Genomic DNA, 15,964 nt, shown 5'->3' on the forward strand with positions numbered 1-15,964 from the left:
GAGAAAAGCTGCACATCATGTACATGACAAATAGAGATACAAAGTTGCAGCAATAGTAAACAACATTACAGGATGTTGGCTTTAATACAATAACAAGACATTGATTATCAACAGTATATACAGTAAATGTTGCAAGTTAAGATAGTTTCTTGTCATTTATAATATTAGTAACAAAGTTGTCAGACAAGATTTTAAAGTATGTAAAGACAACTAGCTAATTCTGACTGTGGTTAGTAGTGGCGGTAGTTTAGTTGGGTTAAGAGTCTAGGTGGGGTGGTAAGGGTGGGGGTGTTAGTCTGGATTAGAACAAGGACAAAGTCAGTGCAAATTTAAGTGGAATTTGAGCGCAGTCTAGAAAATGCTGCTGGAAGGTAGAGTAGTTATAGAGGGTGGAAGATTTTCCAAAGTTTAGATATGGTACATGAAAATATGGCTTCTCTTGCTGAGTTTTTGGGTTTGATAGCAGTGAGTTGATTTTTGTTGCTTGATTTTAGGGACCTAGTAGAGTGATAGGGTTGGAGAAGGGTTTGAAGGGAAGGGATGTTAAGGGGGTGGTTAATAAGTTTATGAGCGAGGTTAAGTTGATTAAAGTGAAGGAGTTGTGGGAGTTCTAGCCAGTTTAGTTCTTTAAGAGAGATACAATGATGGCTGCGGTAGGAGGTTCCAGTGGCAAATTTAGCAATTTTGTTGTAACAAGCATCCAGCTTGTGTAGGTCTGTCTGTCTAATGTTGGTAAGTATGGGGGATGCATAGAGTAGGGAGGAGATTAGCTGGGAATTAGCTATGGAGATTCTAGCCACCTTGGTTAGGAATTGGCGGCTTCGATATAATGCACCAAGTTTCTTGTGAACTTTTTTTATTGTGAGAGATATGTGGGTGTCAAATCTAAGTTTGTTGTCTATTTCCACACAGAGTAATTTTGTGTGCTCTGATAGAGAGATGATGGTATTGTCTTTGGCGAGAATGTTGAAGTGGGGGGTGTTTTGGATGGCTTTGGAAGGTTGGAACAAGAGAAGTTTTGTCTTACTTGGGTTGAGCAGGAGGTCAGCATTGGATAGCCAGCTTTCTACAGAAAAGAATGATTCCTGTGTGATTTGCTGTAGTTCTGGTAGAGTGGGGGCAGAGCAGATGAGAGTAGAATCATCTGCATACTGTATAAGAGATGCTTGTGTGGTGGCAGTATGTAGGTTGTTAGTCAAAAGTGAGAATAGCAGAGGGCCAAGGATAGACCCTTGGGGACCTCCGAGAGTAACTGGGAGGTGAGGTGATATGTTATCGTCCCAGATTACTGATTGCTGGCATCCATGTAGATAGCTGTGGAACCTGTTGCAGGCTGATTGTGAGAAGGAGAGGTTGGGAAAAGTAGAGAGTAGTAGCTCATGAGATACCATGTCAAAGGCCTTTGAGAGATCTAGAAATAAGGCAGTTGAGAAGAGGCCATTGTTTTTGTGATGAAGTATAGTGTTGGTGAAGGAGAGCAGAGTGGAGGTAGTGCTGTGATATGGCCTGAAATCATGTTGGGTTTTGGAGAGGAGATTATTAGCTAGGAGGTAGTTGGAGACCTGGGTGTTGATACATTTTTCAAGTATCTTGGAGAGAGGGGAGAGGATAGCAATGGGGCGGTAATTGGAGAGGTCGGTGGAGGGGGTGCCTTTGTGGAGGGGAATGATGTGGGATATTTTCCATATCGAGGGAACATAGCCTTCTGTTATGGAATGTTTGATTAGAATTGAAATTGGGAAGGCTAGTGTATCAGCTGCAATTTTCAAGTATTCAGACGGGAGGTTGTCAGCTGCGAGTTTGGTGGGTTTAAGTTTTGACAATAGTCTTTTTATGTTGGAGGTAGGTACTGAGGTGAAGAAGAAAAGAGGAGTGGGGAGTTTAGGGTTAGGAGTTGGAGGGCTGTTGTTGGGAAGTTTTGTTTGTTTACAGATGTTATAGTTTCAGTAAAGTGTTTGTTGAAGGATTCAGCAATACTTCTGGAGGAGGAGGGAATGGACGGCTGGGGGGTATCAACCTTCCCTGGGTAGAGGATAGTGTTAATAGTGGACCAGAATTGCTTAGGGTTGTGGTTGGTAGAGTTTAGGGTGGATTTATAGTAGAGGGATTTGTCTAATTGTATATGCTTTTTGGCCTTATTGCTCAGTTCAAGGAATTATTGCCTATCTGAGTTATTCATTGTTAGTCGTCAGTGCTCTCAGGCCTTATCTCTGGATTTCAATAGGGTTCTGGTGGTCTTTTGTAACCATGAGGCACACCTGGATTTGACTTTGGCATTTCTTACAGGAGTATGGGTGTTTAAGATGGAGAGGAAGGTACTGTTGAAGAAGTGGACAGCCTCATCTAGGTTGAGGTATTTTAGTGATGACAAGTTAATTTTTTGCAGGGAGGAAATTAAGGAGTTGGGGTTGAAGTTGGACTTGTTCCATATTTGCTGTGGATAATGGGCTTGAGACTGTTTGTGTGGTGCCGAATTAGGAAAGTGGGGGAGTGGTCACTAAGACCGTCAGGTAAGCAGCCTGGTAGGTAACAGTGAGGGGTTTTGTTGACTAGGATCCAGTCAAGTAAGGTATGATTGTTAGGGTTTTTGTTGATTTGGGTAGGGGATTGGATGAGCTGAGTGAACCCATGGAGATTAAGGTGAATGACTGGGAGATTGTTATTACAGGATAGCCAGTTGATGTTAAAGTTGCCAAGAATTATGGTTTCCTGGGGTAGGGATAGAGTAGCCCAGCTCAGGAGATTTTCTAGGGGTGTAATATTTTGCCCTGGTGGGAAATAGCATCCTATGATATTGATTGTTTTGTGTGGGTTTAGTTTGAGATTGGCATAAGGGATTTCTTCATTGTTGTGGTGAGGGGCAGATGAGTTCAGGAGTTGAATATTGAGGTGGTGTTTAAATATCAATGCTACACCACCTCCTTTTTTTGGACAATCTGTCTATGCGAAGGATATTGTATTTGGGTGGAAGTATTTCCTCACTTTTGACGTGAGGTTTGAACCAGGTTTCAGTTAGGAAGAGAATATCTGGGGAATATATGCTTATGCTGGAATGTAGTTCATGGATTTTATTGCATGTGCTTTTGATGTTTAGGGACATTATAAGTAGGCCTGTTGTTTTCTTGTTGGCTAGGAGTTGAGTTGTGGGGGGGGGGGGGGGTTGCTTGGACTAAGATTTGTGGTTGGGTTGGATTTAGGAGGACCAGGGTTTGGATGGATGTCTCCAGCGAAGGCTAGTTTATAGAGGGTGTTTAGGATATGTTTTATATACATAGTAAATTGTTTACGGTATCTTAGGGATATTTTATTTTTGAGTGTGTTACGTTTTTGATCATGGAATGTGTGTATTGGGAGGATGTTTTTGGTGGCAGGGGTTGTGTAAATGTATGATGGAGGGTGTTGAGAGAGTACAGTGGAAGTTGTTGGGGCATGTGACTGTGGAGCCTTGGTAGGATGTAATGTGAGCTAGAACTACGTAGGTTAGGATTGTTATTATATTAGGTAGTAGCATGATTATGTTGGATGTAAAGGGGGTGACTAGTGGTGTAGCCTAATTGGTGGTAATTAGGGGTGGGGGTTAAGGCTAAGAATAAATTTAGAGGTACTGGGGGTGTGTGGGAATAGGGGGCAGGGAGGGAAGCGAAGTGAGCATAGCAAATGGAGCGGGCTAGAACCTCCCAGGCTAAAGATTGCAGGGTAAGTGTCTAAATAGCCAAATTGTTAGGCGTGATTAGAATCTAGTAGGGAAGAACAATCTATAGACCTTATTTCAGCTGTGTCCTTTCTGGGTAGATACCTAGTTTGAAGCAGACAAAAAGTGGAAGTTTAAGTACCTTTTTGCCTCTATTTTACAAGTGGGCAATTCCAGTGTATCTACTGGGTTACCTTTTTTTGCCTAGAGCTTTGTCTTGGTTTACTGATAACTAAAAAGAAAAAGTTAACTGGGGAATGTATTTACAGCTGATGGGGGTGGGGGAGCATCTGCTGTCCCTAGCTGTGGGTAGATCCAGTTATTTTTGCTTTAGACCAGGTACTTTCTACAGTAGCAGGCTATGAGGGAAATATAGCTAGACACCTACAGTAACTTATTTTCTTTTTAAAGTCCTTGAGTCCTTTTGTCTGGTTTCTTCACTGTAGATGTGGCCAATGGCCAAGGATTCAGCAATTGGGGGACTGCGAGATAACCCGTTCGCAGGGACAGTGGTGACTAAATGAAAAGATGGAGTCAAAAATAATTATTACGTTAAGGTCTCAGAAAGAGGAATGAGAGAGAAGTGCTGTAAAAAGTAACTGAAATAATAAATTATCACCCGGGCAGGAAGGGTATTGGGTTTAGGAGTAGCAGCACGTTATACTATTTACGCAGGTACAAAGTGTTTAGTAAAAAAGGCTCAGGCAAGTGTTATGCATTCACATATGAAGCCCTTGACATAAAAAAAACCCTTAATGTTATGCACCAGATAATTTAGGTAGTCCATGAATTTAAAGAGACAGTTCTATCACGGATATAGCAGTAGTAAACTATCACAGCAATTGTATATAACAGTACTTAAATATCACAACACAGACATTTACATATCTACAGTGCTATAATATTTCTCATGGTACAGCAGTTAAAACAACTAAGGATCACTCTCACTTGGCAGCAAAACAGGACTTTTAGCTGTAACATGGTGTTCTGTATTTAACTTATGCTTTCCTTCAAACTGATTCACAGAACACTCCGTCTATCTGCTTAGCATCTATTTTAACTAAAAAGTATGTACTAAACAAAAGTGATGAGGAGTAGCAACCCAGTTTGATACTATAGCATCTGTAAGTACTAGTAGCACGAAGCACACTAAGCACCAAGTCAGACTGGAAAATGATACATTGTAACACTTTGTCTACAACTTGTAAAAATAGGAGACCAGTTTTGCAACAGTAGCAATACTGGCAGTAACAAAAGCAATAGAACAAATGAGTTTGTAGAGACCTTAGCTGCAATATAAAAAAATAAAGCGCAAACACTTACAATGAGATACACTCCGAGCTGAAGGGAATTGGCAGCTGCTGTGAGAAAGCCAAGACGGCTCCAGGGGTTTAAAAAAATGTTGCTAAGACAATATTGGAGGAGGGGGAGTGGGAGTGGTCACAGGTAATGTGAAGTAGTTAGTTCCTGTAGAAAATCACACTCAGGAGAAATTGAGCAGCAAATGCTGCAAAAAACAATCTATAGACCTGAGTTCATAGAACTCCCCAGGCTAAAAATTGCAGGGTAAGTGTTTAAATAGCCAAATTGTTATGAGTTATTAGAATCTAGTAGGGAAAAAACATCTATAGACCTGATTTCAGCTGTGTCCTTTCTGGGTAGATACCTAGTTTGAAGCAGACAAAAAGTGGCAGTTTAAGCATCTTTTTGCCTCTATTTTACATATTAAATATTAATGTTAAACATATTAAATATTATAAAATATGCAACTATTAAATATTAAATATATTAAATATTAATATTAAACATATTAAAATCTTTTAGCAACAGTAACTCCATTAGGATAATTAAACCCAGCAAAGCAGGTAGGGTTGTCCTCATGAACAGAATTTATTATGTGAGTAGAATTTTCAATATGTTATAGGACAGTACCAAATATATTACGATAATATATTAGAAATGAGATTCATGTTGCTTATAGGAAGATTGGTTTGTTTTTAGAGGACTGCTTGATGCAGGGTGTAATTACATAGTATTTATTTACTTTTCATATGTTAAAGAAAGAACCCTCTTATTCCTGCAGTCTTTGAGATCCTGAAAGTCCACAAAAGTGTAAATGACCCCCATTTAGACTTACAGTGTCAGCAGTGGGGACCAAGACTTACCCATTTGCAGTCTTTGTGGACAGGTCATTTAAAAACATATTTAGTTCCACCACTCATATCTTAAAAGATTCATGGGACTTTTTACTTAAAATTAAACAGCAGTTTTACTCTCAAGAAAACACATTTTTGACGGTAGATGTTACTGACCTATTTAAGTGTATCCCTCACAAAGCATGTTTAGATTTGTTTCATTCTAGCTTATTAGAATCGATTGATTTTTATTATCAATTCATTAGACTTTTAATGGAATGTATGGAATTGGTACTTAATAATAATTTTATCTATCTTCAAAGGAGAATACTTCAAACAGATACAAGGAGTGGCAATGGGCACAGCATGCACACCAATATATGCCAACCTTTGATGTATGCATGGGAGAAGCAATTCATTTTAAATTCTATTTATTTCTGTGATTGGACTTTATATTTGAGGTAGATTGATGATTTATTCTTCCTTTGGGTGAGTATGGATGACAAAATATTTGAATTTATAGCCTTTTTGAATAGCACAACTGAATTTTTGAGATTTACCTGTCAGGTAAAACATGTCAAAATTAATTACTTGGATCTCACCATTTCCAAAAACACAAATTTGATAAAATTTGATTCCACCAGTTTTAGAAAGGAGACTTTTTCAAACTCTTATTTACATTATACTAGCTGCCACCCATATTTGTGTAAAAAAAAAGTGTAGTGAAGGGTCACTTGATTAGAACAGCTAAAATGTGTTCTAATTTTTAATTTTTTGCAAGTGAATATAATAAAATAACTGAGATATTCTTAGAATGAGGGTACCCTTATGAGTTTCTTTATACAGTAAGGCAGGAAATTGTTGAGGAGTGTGAAAAAATATTATCCCTTATTAGGCTTAAAATCGGGGCACTAAGATTTTTTTAAATGATGACAAATGTAGTGATAATTTATACACCTCATTAGTTATTAAATATGGCACCTTTGTAGAAGAAGTTAAAAATATGATCACGAACAACTAGAATATTTAAAACTCACCCGAATCTTTTCAACATTGTTGGTGAAAAAGCACTTTTTACCCATAAGATGGGGAGAAACCTTAAATGTATTTTTGAACAATCAGAAAAGGTAAATAAATATATGTTTACAACTGGCACACGCAGTTGTGGGTCATGTAATCAATGCCCTTTTGTAATGGGTGATGACACTATTTTGTTAGATCAATGAATACACCTATTAAAGGGAAACTGTTCCTCAAAAGAGGTGGTCTATGGGGCTATATGCTCTGGGTGTACTATGTAGGTAAAACTGAGCATGCTTTGTTTAAATCTATGTATGAACATGACTATGACATCTTAAGGAAAAGCACAAGCAGTTCTCATTTTAAACATTCATTGATGTGTTTTTCCTATAAAAAAATTCTTGATTGGAATTTTAGAAGTGGTCACCCCTAGCAAAAGGGGAGATGACTGGAAAATATATTGGAAATTAGGGAACTTTTTGGCAATTAAGAATAGATGTGTCCAGTACACCAGGGTATAATGACCACATTTCCATAGTCCCTTCGTTGAGGTTAAGAGCACTGAGATTATAGTGGTTTAATAGTTAATTTAAGTAGTTAATTAATCTGTATCTTATCATCTTTCCACAACTGTTTTTCAGTGTGCATTGGGATAAAATCTACAGTAATTTTATAATTAATCTGTATCTTATCATCTTTCCACAACTGTTTTTCAGTGTGCATTGGGATAAAATCTACAGTAATTTTATTATATTACTTATTACTATTTGACACAAGGCTATTATTTATTTAACATGAAAAGTGCTTGTCAGGAAGGTATACAGTATTTTATTATTAATTCTTCGTTGTTTCTTTAAGACAGAATTTCTTTAGTCACATAGTTATTCTAAATTGGTATTTAAATGAGAAAATCAATATGAAGTATGGTTCTGATGAAGTCCAATTATGTTATGGATGAAAGGGCTTAACCATATTTTTAATTCATTAAATCTTTTTGTTGTAACAAGAATTCTTCATTTATTTACTGGAAGTGATTGGGTAATAGCCGTGCATGATCGTTATACTATGTGAGGTCTGTTTCTTTGGTTTGGCTTTTCATTTTGGCTGCACGGACATGTGTCCCACAAATTTTTGGTTCTTAGATTTTGATTTCTATTTTCTAATGATTGCTTTTTTGACAGCCACCAGAATTAAACTTAACAAGGCCTTACTATGTATAGGCAATTCAGATCCTGTGACCCAGCTCAAAAAAAAACATTTCCTTAGTTACACACATTGGCTCACCCAGTATTCCTGACAGAGTAGTCTGCAGGAAAGTTTGAAAGCCTGCTAACTCATTACACTCTTACCTCTTTTTTGCCCATCACATTTACCCAAGGAAAAATTATTTGGGGTATAAAAGTATCTATGCAAAAACTTCTAGGGAAAAATCCTAAATCTTCTAGATTTTGTTGCATATTTGAGAGCCATACATATTCCCTCAGATTGTTTCATTGTAAATTGCATATCTAATCTCGCTTCCCAACTTTTCTGACCACCTGCAATTGATTCCTATTGTTATTGTGCAATAGTTTATATGCCTACTTATTATCCATTTTTTAAATTGCAGCTTCTGTTCTAGTCATTTAAAAACTCAACCAGTGCAGGTTTTTCATTTAGGATTCTCATGTCTCTTTCTCTTTGTTTATACTCTATCAATCCCTAGCCTGTACTCCAAATGTCTTTTTGGCCTCTTCCCATTATATTACCTTTCTCTTTGTTATTATTTGTTCCCAATATCTTGGTTCCTTTGCCAGCTATTGGCTATTCTGTATACCCCTAATTGTAGTCATCCATGTTGGCAGAATCCACTATTTACATTCCTGTGTTGGCTTAACTTTTAGTATACATTTTGCTACTTTATGAATGTTCTGTATGACTGTGGTTATTCTCCTTAAGGGTCTGTGTCGGAAATTTTATTCTTTCCTTATTTCTTGAATTGCACCCCTTTCCACTTTGAATTGTAGCTTTCTGCTTGTGTTATGTATAAGAGCCTTAACTATGTAGCTCTAAAATATCCTATCAAATTAGGTAATCATAAACCTCCTTGTTCTATTGGGAGGATCACCTTTTCCAACTTGAATCTTGCCCTCTTCCCCTCCAAGATAAAATCTTTTAGCTCTTCATTAATTATTATCCACAACTTCTCCTCTGGTTAATAAAAATATGTCTTAACTTTTTTTAAACTAAACTGACTAAAACATTTTTACTGCTTGTATCTTGTTATCCATATGCATAGGCAAGAACTTCTTTTTTCTCAGTTTTGGTATTAACTTTTGTTTATTCTCTTCCCACATATATTTAGCTGTCATAACAGAATCCTTTTTAATCCATACTCCTAAGTACTTCATTTTATCATGTCCCCATAAATATGGGTATTGCTGAACAGTTCATGTCCGAGTACATAGTTTATAACTACAGCCTTTATTTTATTTTCATTAATTTTACATCCTGAAAAAACAAAGAACTGTTCTGGTTCCATCAGGTATAAAATAGTATCATCTGCAAATAAAGCCACCTTTTCTTGAACACAATACCAAATATACCCTTGACTTCTGTTATTTTCTTAGTCAATGGTTCTAAATATAATTCAGATAACAAATGGGGAAGAGGACACTCCTGGCTGGTTCCTCTGTTTAGATACAACTTATTAGAAGGGAACTCTTCCACTTTGATTTTTGTCTTTGATCCCTCATATTTCATTCTAATTATCCTTATCATTGTGTCAGGAAATGCAAATGCTTTCATTGCCCTACTCATAAAATCCCATTGTACGCTGTTGAATGCTTTCTCTACATCAAGACCCACCAATAACAGGTATTTTCTTACATTCTGCCTTCCTCTGGATCATCATCATTTCATTGATCTTCTTTCAGCTTTTCCCAGTTAGGGGTCGCCACAGCGGAATTCCAGTCTGCTAATGATTGGCAGTGGATTTTTACTGTGCTGAGTTGCCAGCCCGATGCCTAGCCTTCAAAGAAGGCACACCCATTCACGCACACACCTATCTGCATGTCTTTTTTATGTCACTCGACCATGGGGAGGACATGCAGACTCCACACAGAAGGCACTCCAACCAAGAATTGAATGGGAGAACCTCTTGCTGTGAGGTGACATAGCTAACCGCTGCACCACTGCAGCTTGAGTAGATCATCATTCTATTAATGTTATCAAATGTTTGCCTCCCCTCCACAAAACCACATTGGTTCCAGACTACTGGATGCCATGGCTTGCACTAAAGCTGGACGTTGAACTGCTTTTTGCTGGACTCCAGTTGCTTTTTTGTGCTTTTATAAAATTAATACAGTCTATTCCTTCCTGTTTCTCTGGTACAGCAGAAAATCTCAGGTTATTCCTGCATGCTGTGTCCTCCAGCTCAACCATTTTTTGAAACATCTCTTCTTGAGCAGTCTCATACTCAGCCAACCTTTTCTTTACTTTGATGTCTGATTTTTGCAGTTTTCCCAGTTCATCTGAATGGTTGTTTAAAAATTTCTTCCATTTTTCTAGCTTTTTTGTTATTTGAGTTGATATACTCCTTCATTGTTTCATTTATTTTAATCAGCTCTGAGCACATTTGATTTATTTATTTTTTCCTGTAGGTTACTGGAAGCCATGTCTTGCATCAAAGCTGGAGCTTGAACTGCTTTTTGCTGAACAGCTGCAGGATTCTTTCCAGTCCATTTTTTCTCTTCAACTTTTCTAGTTGATTTTCTTTCAGGCTCAAGTTACTTCTTTGCTGGCATCCAGGCAGTGTATGTACTAGCCAGTAACAGACTTCACTAAAAATAGCAGAGTTACTGGCCCTTATCTCTCGGGTTCTTTTTTCATGATGGGAGAACCAAAATCAAATTGTTGATCGTTGTGCAGCCATCGTGGAAATCCCATCCCTCGTTCAGTTTTGGCAAAAAAAAAAAAAAATACAAAATACAAAATAAAAAGTCTCAACAAAATGCAGGTAAACAGACTTTTAAGATGAAATGGCAAGGGATTAAAAAAAAAATTCTGGAACCCTCCAAAACCAAGGGAGTGTCCAGCAAGTCAGAATATTTACCAAGCCACCCACCCCCCAACCTGGCAGTCCCTTTCCCTTCTCTTAAATCAGTGAACTCTCTTTTATCAAACTTTAAAACGTGATCCTATACATTGTTTGTTTGTTTGTTTTTTTGGATCAACAAATTTTTTCCCTGGGAAAAAAATTCACTGATCTGTTCCTTCGGCGTTTTAAGGATTTGTGGTTTTAAGTTCGATAAAAGAGCATTCGCTATTTTTAGCATTTGATGTTCTGATATAGACCCTTCCCTTCCAGAAAATCTGAATCTCCACTTTTCTCTTTGGCAACAGATAGTGTCAGACAAATAGGTTCTGAAGATCTTTCATCAAGGTTACAGATGACAGTGGGAGGAAATTCCTTCTTTCCAGGGGATAATCCCTCATCCACCAGACCAGACTTTTTTTATTTCTACCTGGACTTCCATCACAAGCTGTCTGTGGGTGTGATATAACCAGTTCCTCATTCCCAGGTGGGAAAAAGGTTTTTATTCAAGAATGTTTTTAGTACCAAAGAAAGAAAATGCTTGGAGACCAGTTCTGCATCTTTCTTTCTTTCCTAAACCTGCTTGTGATAGTGCCATATTTCAAAATGCTGCCACTTTACAACCTGTTTCCTCATTCAAGTTTCCTAGAAATTCTAGATTTAAAGTTGCTTATCATCACATCCCTATTCATCCAGACTTCAGGTGTTTCTTAAGGTTCTGTGTGTCTGGATCACATTACCAGTTCTCTGCTTTACCCTTTGGGATATCCGTTGCACCCCGTGTGTTCACAAGGTGTCTAACTCCAGTTATAGCTCATTGCAGTCTACATGGTATCCACATTTTCTATAGTTAGATGGCTTGCTTCTCTTTGTAGAGTATTTTTCAAAGTGTCAGGAATCTCTCACTTGGGTGAGAGAGCGCTTAGACAAGCTGAGATTCCAAGAGAACATTCAAAGGTCCTTTTTGACCCCTCCTTGCAGGCTTGTGTTCCTGGGGTTTCAATTAGATAACTCAGTTTGAAGAACTTTTCTTCCTCAGAAAAAAAAAATAGATCTATATCTAGATCTGTTTCTAAAGTTTTCCTCTCAGACTTTGGTCACTGCGAGAGAAGACATCAGGAGTTTGGGTCTCATGGCATCCATGATTCTTATAATTCCCCTGACAAGACTCCACATGAGAAAGATACAGTGATATCTAAAGTCTCTTTGATCCCAGCACCATCATCCTTTGTCTTTTCAAATCTCAGTGCTGGGGTTTGTCAGAAGAGAAATCACTTGGTGGAGACAACAAACATCCTCAACTCCAGGTCTCCCCTTTTCCCTTTCTGCTCCAAAGCAGTCATTCATGACAGATGTCTTGGACTTTGCTTGGGGAGCAGTTTCTGCAGGGATAAAAGTGCAAGGTGTGTGGGACACCAAGGACAGATGCAAGCACATAAATATAAAAGAGATTCTTGTCCTGATCAAGGCACTCAACTCTTTGAATCATCTTTGGTCCCTGGGACCTAAGCTGTTACAGACAATATCATAATCATGTGGGACATCAGAAAACAAGGGGGGACTTGGTCATACTACCTATCTTGGGATGTAGCTTTACAGCACAGTCTCACTGTACAGGCAACGTGCATTCTGTCAGAGCAAAACTGTGTGGCAGATAAGCTGAGCATGACCAGGACAGACCCTCACAAATGGATACTAGATCAGGGGGTCTTCTAAGATTTGATCCATCTGTGGGAAGTTCCTCAAGTATAACTAATTACCTCCTCTCTGATCAATTAGATGACAAGATTCTGCTCCAGAACTCCATGCAAGAATGCCTGGAGGACAGATTCCTTCTCTTTTCTTTGGACAGAAATGTTCATGTATGCTTTTCTACCCTTTCAGCTGATATTCATGATACTTCTGTAGATTCAGAAGGAATTACCCCAGTTTCATAAGAACATAGAATCATAGGAACATAGGAGATTACTAGGCTATCGACCTGGAGGTCATTTTAAGCCTAGCCATTTCAACCCAATATAATACCATAGAAGTGCTAGTCAATACCCAAGATTGCATACCGTAAATTATGCAGTTGAGTTTCCCACATCTGGGCAAATCACAGGGGTTAACCCCACTGAAGTGCAATGACAAAGCCTCACCCTAGGCAAACCATCTTCAAGATTGTGATATTACCCCTGACAGGTAAGTATTTCATTGTGATGACTCTCTTCTGGCCCAGGCAAAAGTGATTCTCCCTTCATTTGGCTCAAGCTTCCTCACAGACTGAATATACTTACACAAGATCAAGGGTGTTTGATACACCCCTGCACCAATCAACTTCATTTGACTGCCTGTATGACAGTGTATTAATTTGCTTTAGGCAACTCTTTACTGAAGATGTACAGCAGGTACTAATGGATGCAAGAAAGTCTGCTACTAGAAAATCATATATTAGTAAATGGAAGAGTTTTTCTAATTGGTGCCAACAACATAACTATCATCCATTCAGGGCTAGTTGTCCTCTGTTTTTGCAATATTTGTGTGAGTTTCTATCCTACAGCCTTTCTTACTCCTCCATCAAGGATCATTTATCAGCCATTTCAGCATGTCTGCTCATGGATCCTCCTCTTTCAATGCATTCTCATGCTAAAATGTTTTTGAGAGGGGTTTTGTATAAGAAGCCTCCTAGAAAACAGGTGGCCCCTCCTTGGGATCTTAATTTTATGTTACAGAAGCTAAGGCTTGCTACATTTGGACCAGATAACCTGTCTGACTTGAGGTTCTTAACATGGAAAACAGTTTTACTGACTGCTCTGACCTCTGTAAGAAGGATATATGAGTTGTAATCCCTTATGGTGAGTCAACCCTTTCTTATTTCCCACAGGGACAGGGTTTCTTCTGAGAACTAATTATTTTGTGCTACACTGGTATTTGAGTTTACTTTAAACCAAGCTATCCACCTCTCCATAAAAATGAGGAAGAAATGGTACTCCATACCTTGGATGTCCACAGAGAATTCAGGTACTATCTTGGCAGAATTAAATCTTTCAAATCTTCTGAACAATTGTTTATCTTCTTATAAAAGTAAGAAGAATAGGCAGCCTGTGTCAAAGCAGACTATTTCCAAATGGTTTTCTAAGGCTAATACCTTTTGATCTGATGTTGTCTTTTCTGTCCATTCCTCAACATATGTGTCTTGTATCCAAACTCCAACCTTGGCTATCCTCAAGCTGAGATTCTGATGCTCTGGCTCCTCCCACTTCCCATAATCTCTTGGGCAAGGAATAAGCTACATCAGATCATTTTTGCCACGGTTAGCACTTGACAGGTTTTTGGTGCTCAAGAGTAGTTTTTGGCTTAAAAGAAGAGTTTTATTAGATGAGTATATTATTCCTTTTGACCTCTCCCTCTTAGCTTTTATGCTACATTTTCTTCCTCCCCTTTTCATCTCTAATATAAAATAAAAAAAAAGAAAAGCAGCAGGTTTCTATCTCGACATACTATAGAGTTTTGGACCTTCTTCTCTCCCTTTTGCTTTCTATTTTTGGCTGGACAGGATGACTGATAAGCTCTCCGGTTTTAAAAAGTGTTCACAAACATTACCAATTTTTACACAAATTGAGAAGTGTGTTTACTGCTTAGGTCCTTCTCATCTTGACATTACCTGTTCAATCTGTAAGGCTTTTGGCCAATGAGCCATTGTGGAGAGATGGAACAAATTGATTTTAAAGGGTCTCCTTCAACCCATAGCAGAAGAGAAGCCTTCTTCAGCATTGGGAAGTCTAGGCTGCTTCTTCTTCTTCACCTCATCTTTCTTCATCAAAAAAAGCCAAATAAGTCTAAAGACAAACACTCAGGAAAAGAAAAGAAGAAAGAAAAAGGAAAAAAAATCTACATAAAAGAGATCCCCGGATACGACACCCTCATCTGCTCTGCCAGCTAAGATCTCCAGACCTTTGGAACCAATACTCTTTTTGGATCCAATAGTTATCAGATCTGTAACTCCATCCCTGTTTTCCCCAGATTCTATGTCCTTCAGGCTCTGGTCTGGTCTCCAGTCCTGCAGGAAAGACCATGTTATCCTTCTAGACCTACTCCTGCTTCATTTCTGAGGTCAGGTAGACCTTCTCAGATTCTCACTGAAGTGGATGTAGGCAGGATGACGAGACATTTTCTTTGGACCCAAATCCAGTAGGGAGTATTCCTGCTTCTTAACCTCACTCGCTAATGGCTCCTTCTCCAATCCAGCCAGTTGGATCAAAGCCTCTCAATCTGATTTTTGCCCAGGATAGATCTACATCAGAGCTGAGGCTTCATACTTCCTTGACTCTATTGAGTTCTTTGATGAAGTCTGTCTGACACTGTCAGAGCTATTGGAGTCTCAGAGCAGGACCATCTGCATTGCCTCTGACAGGATGGGATTATATCTGAGATCTTCAGATCATTTCCTTTTTCTAGAGGCATCAGTGCTTGATAGTTCTGCTCCAGCAACAACCTTGCATTCTATCTGAATGGCTTCTAGGGTTGAGCCACTTTCTAGATTCTTTGCTCTGACAGCTATGCTCCCCAGATCCATGCCAAGCTCAGTGTTTGAGGCTTTAGGAGAGTAGTCTCTCTTCCTAGAGAGAGGTCTTGCTTTTTTGAAGACAGATCCAACACTCGTCTGTAGGCTTTCTTAGGGTCCACAGCCTGTTTTCCTGGCCCTGTTGGGACAACCAGTTCCTGAGAGCCTCGAGTCTATCCTCCAAAGGGAGATGATATCTGTTTCTGAGTCCTCCTCCAGGAACCCACAGTGGAGATTCACAGGAAACATAAGTGTAAGTGGAGACACTTGGGTTTCCCCAGAGGAATCCCTGACCACTGACACTGATTTTGATGACTGAGAAGGTTCTCCCAGATCCCCCATTGATGACATTTTGTTAGGACAGATTTGCAAACTTCTTAAATAGAAAGGGGGTTGATCCTCACAAGCACCTTCTCCAGAGGCATCAGTTTTTCTTGATTATTTCTGTTCTGGCCCATATACTTCTTAGGTGATCACCCCAGCTGACAAGATGATCG

General features: G+C 38.7%; 1 non-coding gene across 1 annotated transcript; it reads right to left on the minus strand.

The window, feature by feature from the left end:
- Positions 1 to 12,949: 12,949 nt before the first annotated feature.
- Positions 12,950 to 13,113, minus strand: LOC122801987. The gene has a single exon (XR_006364836.1). It is a non-coding gene; the product is annotated as a U1 spliceosomal RNA (small nuclear RNA).
- Positions 13,114 to 15,964: the final 2,851 nt, after the last annotated feature.

This window comes from Protopterus annectens, chromosome 1.part0 (genome assembly GCF_019279795.1).
Source record: "Protopterus annectens isolate FY-2018-M chromosome 1.part0, PAN1.0, whole genome shotgun sequence".
Classification (NCBI taxonomy): Eukaryota; Metazoa; Chordata; order Ceratodontiformes; family Protopteridae; genus Protopterus; species Protopterus annectens.